Source organism: Nannospalax galili, unplaced genomic scaffold, assembly GCF_000622305.1.
Source record: "Nannospalax galili isolate Female #2095 unplaced genomic scaffold, S.galili_v1.0 scaffold1348, whole genome shotgun sequence".
Classification (NCBI taxonomy): Eukaryota; Metazoa; Chordata; class Mammalia; order Rodentia; family Spalacidae; genus Nannospalax; species Nannospalax galili.
This window is the reverse complement of record NW_008357640.1, coordinates 526,149-536,438: the sequence shown is the minus strand read 5'-3', so window position 1 is coordinate 536,438 and position 10,290 is coordinate 526,149. Positions and strand designations below refer to the sequence as shown.

General features: G+C 39.8%; 1 long non-coding RNA gene across 1 annotated transcript; it reads right to left on the bottom strand.

Moving 5' to 3' along the window:
• Nucleotides 1-2,818: 2,818 nt before the first annotated feature.
• LOC103751831 lies at nt 2,819-9,893 on the bottom strand. Its single transcript, XR_608043.1, has 3 exons — nt 9,665-9,893; nt 8,588-8,698; nt 2,819-3,914 (listed from the first exon to the last, which is right to left on the bottom strand). It is a non-coding gene; the product is annotated as an uncharacterized LOC103751831 (long non-coding RNA).
• Between the last annotated feature and the right edge of the window lie 397 nt (nt 9,894-10,290).

The following is a 10,290-nucleotide window of genomic DNA, read 5'->3' as shown; positions in this document are numbered from 1 at the left end:
AACGAAAAGCGAAGGCAGCGCATAGCTGATAGATATGCTGGTTAGTTTATAACAAATGCAGTCCTGGTATTGGTGATGGCTGCTCTGGGTAGAACACGTGCTGTTTGTCCCCCGGCAGGAAGTGTTTGGATGCACCATGTCAGTGGCCCTTCTGTCACAGTGTGAGTTTATACAGTGCTCAGAGTGCATCCAGCAGAGGAGTCCCTGGATCACAGAGCAGCAGGGCCAGAGCCATGAGTGAAAGAGGAGGTATCCTGAAATGGGAGAGTCATCACCACCAACCAGTTTGGCTCCAGAATGACTCTGCCCTGTCTCCGAGGCCCACAGGTCAGAAGCTTGCTTCTCAGTGTGGCTTAATTGGAAGTTGGTGAAACTTTTGAAGAGATGCGGCTTTTAAACTGGAGCCACAAGGTTTGTTCATAATTTTAAGTCTAAATCACAACCTCATAAAAGATTGTCTTTCAGTGTTTATTTTGTTTGTCCACATGATGGAATGTTTACTATTACTCAAATTGGTACAGTTGTGTTTTCTTTTGTTACTACACCTGAGATAATGTAAATCAGACTTAATGGTCATCATGTGGAATTATGAACAACTGAAATTGGCTAGAGAAAGCCTGGAATACCACAAACAGAACTTAATGGGCAGTTGTGGTGAGGGATCAGGAGACCAGAATGTAGCCCCAGTGCAGTCGGCAAAAATTATGCACACCAGGTTTTAGGTGAAATAAAAACCTACTTAGGAAGCATTTTAATGGCCAAATCTTCATACCATGTGTAGGGAACTGTTGATCTGTTTTATTTTTACACAATTTCTCCTACTGGCAATGTAACTGAGAAGAAACTTGCACTTCTAAGTTTTCTGCAGTTATTATTAAGTGTTGTGTTTATTGGGCTGCATCATCACACACCAATCATGCACTTCACAAGACTGAGTCCATGGTTTTGTGCATAGCTGACAATTCTACTACATCTCTACTTTACTGTCAATTTGTTTTGCTTCCTTGAAATGTACTTCCCTCCTCTATGTCCTGAGATATGAAAATATTCAAAATACTAAGCAAACTGCAAATTTAATCGAAATGAGTTATATAAGGACATGTGAAAATTGGTCAGTGTTGAGAGCGAACAGAACAGACAGACCATCCCAACCCATCTAATTCTGAAAGTGATTTCCTGGTTCATGCAGTCATTCCGTGTAAGAGGGACACAAGAAGATGAAAGGTCTTATTTCTGTAAAATGGGCTGACACATTTGCACCTCATGGAGTGAAAAGTCATTCACATTGTGGTGACCAATGTGTGAGTTCTCTAACCCATGGGGTGTAAATCCCCTCCCCTAATAATTTTCTGTTAACTAATCTTTAAAAACATCTAGTTTTATTTTGAGAGGGGTTGTTGTATTGTGGATATGAGATGAAATGCACAGCTTGACTCATGCAGTTTCCTGTTAACATCAATTGATCTGCAGAGGAGCCAGCTCCATGCAGCGATCCAGGGAGAAGGGCTATGGACTTTCACTTTGACTTCTCCTTACCACACAGGATTGTCACTGCAGTCCCCTGGCTGTCCAGTGTCTCATGCAATTAGTGGCATGTCCAATTTATAGTCATGTCTGATGGCAAGGGCTGGTCATGACCCTGGGAGGAGCCCATTTCTTCTGCAGCACAGCAGGTAGGAGCAGTCCAGTGGTGGCACATGATCAGGATGTGGTCAGTATGTATTCAGTTCACACGCTGTGAAGGGCTCTGCTTGCTCACATCATAGACTGTCTCACCCTAACTTGGATGGTATGGGAGTCATGGAAACTTCATGTTCAATACTTCTCTCAGCACAGCCCAGATGAACCTGATCACTCACCAGCATGTCCAGCAGCTGTTGTGTTATAGTCATGGTGGTTTTCACAGATCTCCGTCATGTGGCACACATGCATTGTGTCTCCTGTGGTTAACATTTCTTTACTCCCTTTGTGCCCCAGGGTAATGATAATAGCACTACACCACACACTGAAAACCTGCCATGAAGGTGTGTCCTAATTGTTCTCAGTATAGGAAACAAAGTGAACTCAGATCATTTTATCTGTGTTAATGATGGAGGTGTCAATTACATAGATTTTGACACTAATTTCAGAATGTAGATGTGCATGAGATTCAACAAGTTGCACAGCTAAAGTTATGCTTTATTTATCTATCAGGACTAGGGTTTGCTTTTTTCAGCAGGGAACCTTGCTTCTGGGGCAGAGAGACTGTATCAGCAACAGAGTAACAACTCTAGCACCTGTACCTTTCACAACAAATGATTTATTATGAAACACATTTTTAAAAATACATTACAAAGAACTGGCTGTCATGTGGGGTTTGGCAGCCACACATAAATATTTAGGGCACAAAGAAACAGGACATACAGCCTTTCAATTGGCGCCAGCAGGACACTTAAATTTCACGCAAGTTTACCAATGCCTTTTTGGTAATTTATTGGCCCGAGTGTTTTACGAAAACCCTGGTAAACTTTTACCTCTGGAGTAAACTTTTAACCTGGTCTAATCTCTTACCTATTGATACCTAAGTTATTAGTTCAGGACAGGGAGATGAGCTGAGGGCTGTTGACCAAGATGCTTTCCCACAGAGCAAGGAGCCTAAACTTTTCTCTTGCTGGCCTTGCAGTGTTCTGCAAGACAGGTATATCAGAGCTGCTGCTTTTCGCAATGCTCCCTTTAGCACGGAACATAGCCTGGACTTAAAACCTTTTAGGCTCATCTCACTCTGGGGCATGCCGACCTGGTTTCCTACATCTCCTCCCCTTTTTTTTAAAAAAAAAAATAAGAAGGAAGTACTTATAGAGGCCACAGTATTGATTATTGAAACTATAATACAGGGGATCACTATTGATGCTCCTACAAGAAGAAGTATGTCAATCAATATGGGGCTCTAAAATGGACTACACAGTTGGAGCCACACTGTCCAAGGTATGGAGAATTCAGACATCTTACTGACTTCCTTTTGTAAATCATTAATCTGTTGGTCTATAGTATGTGAAAAATCAGACAAATTAAAACAACACATTCCTGGAAATTGTTCACATTCCATGTGACTTTTTAACAGTAAATAATCTATATTAGCTCTATTTTGTAATACAGCAATTCTTAATCCTCCCATTTCCTGGTTAATTTCCCCTAGTAGTTTTGCATTGATATTTGTTGTTTTACTTGATATACAAGCAAGTTTAAAAAGTTCCTTTTGCATTCCAGTTACCAAGCCTGGTATCAATTAGAGGTTACTTTAGATCATTCAGAGGATTAGATCAGCAAAGGTGACATACCTACTTGGTGGGGGACAGGTGAGAGCTGTGAAAGCTGGGCTGGGCCATCCTTGCTTCTGCCTCCTGGGGTTGTAGAACAAAGAAGCTGTTTTTAGTTTTTATGGAAATGTGTGGATCAGAGTGCCAGGACTCTATAGAGATATTCTGGCAAGCAGAGTGGGCTGTTTAGCTTTCTGCAGTTGTGACATTTTACCACGCTCAAAATAGGGATGCAAATGTTGACAGTGGGACAGTAGTGAGACATTTGTCTCTGGGAACCTTTTACTGAGAAAGAGTTCTCAGGTAGCATGGAGCAGGAACATAGTCTAAATTGGTCTCAGGTAGTGGCTTGGGCAGTCATACAGGCTGCTTAGTCAGGGGATACTGTAAACGTTTTTGGAGACAACAGTTAATTCAGGATAGTGCAAGGAGGGTACAGGAAGATGAGCTGGTCAGCTCTGTCCTCATTTCATGTGTCCAGGTCCATGGAAATTGAGGCTTCTCCTTCTGGGGTCTCCTCTGCTTTCCCAAGGTCATTGTGGTCATCTTTTCTGTAGGAGGCTCCATTGAGCCATCTGATGTATCTGAGTGGTGCCCATTGGTAGGAATATTCATCTTCTGGAAAGACACAAGCAAACCGTATCCCCATTGTTAGTAATGGAGCTTGAGTTTTATTCCAGAGATCTGATTCATGGTCCCTCTAAAGTACCTGTGGCAAGGGCTGTGGGACAGTGAGTCCCTACCAGTGCTTGGCCATTTGAGAAATTCCTTGATCATTTAGCAAAAAAAAAAAGGACAGTTGAGACCTGTGTAATAAGAATTGAGAATTCTGTTCTGTTATCCCAGGTATAGGTGATTCCCCCCCTTTTTTTTATTTATTTGACCTTTGAGACTCTTGTTTTGTCTCTCTATTATTGCTTGTCCTTGGGGTGTAATGAATGCCAGTGGTATGTGAAATACCCAAAGTTTGGCAAAATTGTTGAAAGGTTTTATTAGTATAGAAGGCCCATTATCTATTTTTATTTGATGAGGTATTCCTAAATTTTAAAATGTTTGAATAAGGCATTTAATTACATCCTTTGGTGTCTCCTCTGTATGAGCCATGACATTTAAAGTCAAGGAATAAGTATCTCCTCTTCAGTGAACATAGGTAAGTTTTCCAAACTCAGTTATATGAGTTATATCAGTTTGTAAAATCCTTTTAGGCATCAGGCTGTGAGGATTGACTCCAGACATCAGATCTAAAGGAAGAAGTGGGGCACATTGAGGACACTATTTACCTATAAATTTAGCTTGATCCTTAGTAAGGTGAGGATATAAAGCTTTTAACTTTTTGCTGCCTGATGAAGGACTTCATGCATAAGGGCGTCATAATATTTATTTGTTTGCTTAGGTTATCTGTTTGTTGATTTAAGGAAGATAATGGCCCAGGCTGTCTAGTATGGGAGTGTATATGAGTCAATAACAATAGGTGCTCTCTTTGGTGAATTTTAGGTTTTAGAGGTATGAATAAAATTCCATTAGGTTCTCCTGGTTTATGTTGTAAAAATGCTGTTTCTAATTTTAGAAGTGCCTGGGAAGCATATTCAGGATTTGTGTAGATATTTATGGGTTGAGGAAAGAGTACAAAGCTTTGGAGAACAGCATAAATTTCTAAATATGGGGCAGAAGCAGGAACAGGCATATCCCAAGAATGAGAAATGTTTTGTTTTGTTTGAAGCTGTTGTAAAATAGTAGCTTTTTTCTTTTTTAGTTCCATTTTTAAGTAGAACTTCTGCCCCTTGGAGAGGTGATTGTGAAGCAATAGTGGGGGTGTGATGGGGTTCCATACCACATACCTATAGTCAGGAATCAAACTGCTTCAGATTCAATCCAAACCCACCATACAGAACTGTTCTCTTCCGACTGTCCCATCTGGTTCCAAGAAGCAAAACCCTAGTTTTTGAGTTAAATTATTTTGTTATTGGTAAGGGAAAAGACTAAAAGAACGTTTGTATAATAAAAAGAAATACAAAGGGAAATTCTTTAGTAGTTGTAAGTAACTTTAACACTAGTTTGCATCCACTTAATTCCAGACTGTGAATAAATGTGTAGCAAAAGTCAGAAAGGGAGACTGAAAAAACTTTATTTTTTTCTGTAACAGTAATTATAATAACACGAACCACCTCCTTGTATGTCTTCAAACTTACTCAGACCTTTAATGAACTTGTTTAAACATTCTTATTATTTCTTCCATTCTGGAACTATCCAGTCATCTTAATCTTACTAACTTTGACTTTCCAACTCTTTATCTTTTCTTAAACTTCCTCATTATTTTTTGATACTCTGAAACATAACATTTATAAACAAACCCATTGTTTCTTTTGAGAATCCATCAAATAACCAATATTTAGTCCTTCATACCTATAGATAGAAGAACAACCATTTTAAACATATCAGTACAATATAAGCTTGGTAAACACATTGATCTTGATGTATTTATTTATTGGCTATAAAGAGACAATAGTAGTAAAATGGTTAACATTTTGCCTGGAGTAGAAGTAATTATTACTTATAATTATTATATTTTTAAGCAATAAGAGCCATAATATAGAAGAAGAATTAAGATAGGATTAAAGGGAAATCATCTTGACCTGGAAAAATATTTTAAGTTAATTTAACAACTTTAGTTTGTATGAGGCTTTTACTTTTAAGTTGATTTGATACCAAGTAAATACTTTTTAAGGAATATAAGTTTGTATAGGCTGTATACAAACAAAATGGACAACTTAAATCCTTTTGAGACTAAACCAGAACCATAAAAGTCCTCAGCAAATAGGACTTTTATGTAACCTGAGACCTAGAAATACTGTTTAATAGTTTTAAAAATGATTAGGGTACCCAAGGATAAAAGGCCTTTGAATGTGTAACTGTGTATTTTATTTTGGCATGCCAAAAATAAAACCAATAATTTTGTGCACCATAAAAACAATGAAAAAGGAAAAACTTGAAGTGGCCATATTTTAAAATTGTCTTGACACCAATGATATATGAGGACTATTATCCTAGACACATATGACATACTTATGTGAGATCTCAACACATAAAAACATATAGAAAATGTGACATACTTTTCAACAACATAAGCACTATTGTCAGACGTATATGACACAACTACATGAAACTAGGTGCACCTAAAATGTATTACTTAATATGTTTGATTATGATGAATTTTGTAAGATTTTCTGAAAGAAGGCAGAGCTGGAGTCAAGAGGAAAGCCCCAGTTTGGCTTTATCAGAGAATGCCTTGTAGCATTATTTTACTAACAGAACATGGAATCTGAGTTAAACATAAACGATAAGGTAATTAATTAACATAACCTGTGTTTACACTGAAGCGTAGAGTCTTAGTGGAACTTATATGCCAAAACTTAAAGGTCAGTAATTTCTTAGAAAACAGAAAACCTGGAAATAAATTTGTAGTGAGTAGAAAAAGTTAAAATATTTTCACTATAAAGGGGACAAACAGGTGAATGAAATAAAATTAGGAGAGAGGAACAGAATTGGAAGAGAGAGGGAAAACTAATGAAGTTCATGTGTTAGGAATGGTTCTCATTGTGTGTTAGAAAGGACAGAAGATTTTTTTCTGAAAGAATAGACCAGAAGCCGTAGGGAGTTCAGGCAGCTGCAAGGCTGGGGTGGCGGCCTTGGCAGAGGTGGTTGCAGGAGGTTGTAAAGGTAGCTGTACCCACAGCAGGAGACAGTGCAGGTGTTGGGCCACCCTCAGGAATGTGGGCTCTGCTAGCCTGACCTAGCACGAGTTGCAGGGACCCTCTGGAGTGTCCCACCCAAGAGGCTTGATGGGAGGTGGAGGCAAAAGAAATTGAGCCCTGGGAGAACAAGGAGGCATGGGGGAGCAGAAGAAGGGGAGGATAAAAGAGTGTTAGGAGATAGTACAGGTGGAGGCACAGGAAGAGGGGAATCTGATTGAGGGGGAAGTAACTCTTCTTTAGCATGATCAGAGGAAGGAAACAGACGAGTGGTGGCTCCTCCTTTGTGACAGCAGCACTGTACATTTTTTTTTCTATGTTTCTAAACTCCTGGTTCCTTCTGTCAGGAAGGTGAATTTTCCATAATTACAATTACCCCTTACCTATGAACCAGCTGTGACAAGGTGTTCCAATCACCCAAAGTGGGGAGGATTGTTCTGTCCTCCCCAAGGCAGAGATTGAAAGAGTCCCTGTATCAGGTGCCAGTTATCAGGACTTGGGTTTGCTTTGCTCAGTGGGACCTTTACTTCTGGGGCACAGAGACTGTATCAGCAACACAATAAGGAGTCTGGGATTTGTGCCATTCACAAAAAGCAATTAATTACAAAATTAAGAGGGTTTTTATACATTACAAGTAACTGGCTGTAACGTCATGTTTGGCACTCACATACAAAGATTTAGGCACAAAGAAACAGTCATATAGTCTTTTAGTTTGTGCCAGCAAGATGGTTAGAATTTTACTGTTACCAATGTCTGTCTGGTACTTTATTGGCCACAATGTTTCATTTCTTAGGGCTAAAGCATGGTTAACTTTCAGCTTTTAACTCAGGAGTAAAGTTTTAACCTGGCCTTATTTCTTAGCAAATGATTACTGAGTTATTTGTTCACGACAGGGAGATGAGCTCAAGGCTGTTGACCAAGATGCTTTCCCACAGACAAGGAGCATAAACTTTTTATGTGCCCACTTTCCTTTTGCTAGTCTTGCAGTGCTCTACAAGACAGGGATATCAGAGCTGCTATTTTCAATGCACCTTCCTGTACATAGAACATAGCCTGGACTTAAAAAGTATTAGGCACATCTCATTCTCGGGCATGCTGTTCTGGTTTCCTACATTTATCAATGTGTCACCATGTTTCGGAAAGGTTTTCCTTTGTTTTTGTGACTGAATTTTATTCATGGATTCTGAGTTGATTTGCATTTCAATGTTCCTTCTTCAACATTAATAATTATGTGGGCTGTGGAAGATCATTGTGGGACAATTCTCTAACATGCCCAAGAACCCAGGATAAATCTACAAACACATGCTCTGTTGGACATCTCCAAACTAGAGTCTTCTCTGTTCCTAGTGAGGGACTGAGTCTCTCCTCTGCACACAACCCAGCCAGGCATATTGAGAAGGAGTTAATTTTGTGAAATTATCTTCAGATGTTCATGTTTGTGAACTGTCAAAGAAGAAATCTGTTAAAGATCAACTCCCCCTTACTGAGAAGTAATCAGTTTCCAATATTCCTTTTCTAAGGTTGAGGCCTGCTGACATTTACCAGTTCTGTGTTGGGTTTTTCTCTGATGAGTCTCCACAGGTCTTTTTCATGCTGTCAGCAATGTTATAGCTTTATATGATCAAATTCCCAGTGGCCTGAAGAATATTTTATCTAGAAAATAGAGGAAAGCTGTTTTCAGGCTAATTTCTACCATTTCAGTTTATACATCAAATATATTGGTATCTGTTTTTTCCATGTATCTATGTTATTAAACATGAAGCACAGACTATATTTTCTCTGTCCTCTGTTTAAAATGTTTTCAAAATGCATTACTTGAAATTAGCTAAAAGTATTGTTATTGGAAGACTTGTGTACACTGTCCCTGACATAACACAGAAATAAGTATATATAAATACTCTTTTCTACTATACAGAAACATTGAGAAAATTCCTCTCTGTTCCATAGCTAAAGAACCCTGGGGAATCTGCAGTGCAGTGAGCAGACTGGACATAAGCCAAGAGGACTATGACATGGAGGCTGAGGGTGAGGGTTCAGGCTGTACAGGACTGGTGGAATCCACCCTCCGAGAACAGTGATAGAATTGCCACTGCCAGGCAGGAACAGTTTTGTCAAAAACATTTTCATTGACGTTGGTCAGTATGGTAACTTGACATATCAGGCATATGTCTTCAGCAGAGGGTCCTGTGCTCATCTCTACTGTGGGCTTAAAATTGTCCCCGTTCCCTCAGCAACAGAGCTAAATGCACGTTAATTCATACAGAAAGGAAAAGCCAGTTACCAGGCCCTGAGCATCCACTGACGGGGCAGAAAACCTGTCCCTATAAGTAGTATGGAGGGGTAGTCATAAGGGACAGAAGCCGTGCAAGGTGCTGTCCTGTTCCATTGATGCTGAGACCAGATCTTACATTGTTCTCTTCAGAAAATCAGCTTAAGTGCTGGGAAGTGAATTTAGAGAGTGGAGAGAGGGGACTTTTTTTTTTCTTGCCATGACACTCATGTGTCACAGGATCATCACCAAATACCTCATCCTAAGGAGCAGCTGTATCAGACTTATCTAGAGACACAGAACACACACAATGATTTTATGTTAAAAGAGGATTTATCAGAGTGGCTTACATGATACAGGCTGGTTGTCCAGTAATGCCGTCTTCACAATACCGAGGATGAGAATCCAGTGGCTGCTCAGCCTATGAGGGTGGATGCCTCAGTCATCCGAACCTGGTACTGATATTCTGGAGGATTCTGGGGGAGTCACTGATCTTTAGTTTATGATGGAATCTTGAAGAAATTGGGTTCTGACATCAGGGAAGGAATGGAGCTGCAGTGTCAGCAGGAACAAGACGGATGAACTTGACAATGAGACTGAGAGGCAGTAATGGAAGGAGCGGAGCTTTCCCTTCCCACACCATGTATCTGGGCTGCACCAGATGGGACCACCCACACTTAGGGGGAGGTCTCCTCACGTCTTGAATTTCACACACAAAGAACATTTCTCAAAAGTGTGCCCGCTGTTCCTCATTGCTGACTCCAGATCTAATTGAACTGACAACCAAAATTTGTCATTACAGTCAAGTTCTTTCATTATACTGCAATCATGTGTTCCCAAACTCCAGAGATACTGAGCTCTCCTTGATGCATACAGGTAATAATCAGGTCATTTGCGGGCATGCTATACCCACAGTGGCTAAGAACCCTGATGTTCACAGGAAATTTGTGTCAGTGTTTGACAGGGCTGTCTTCAT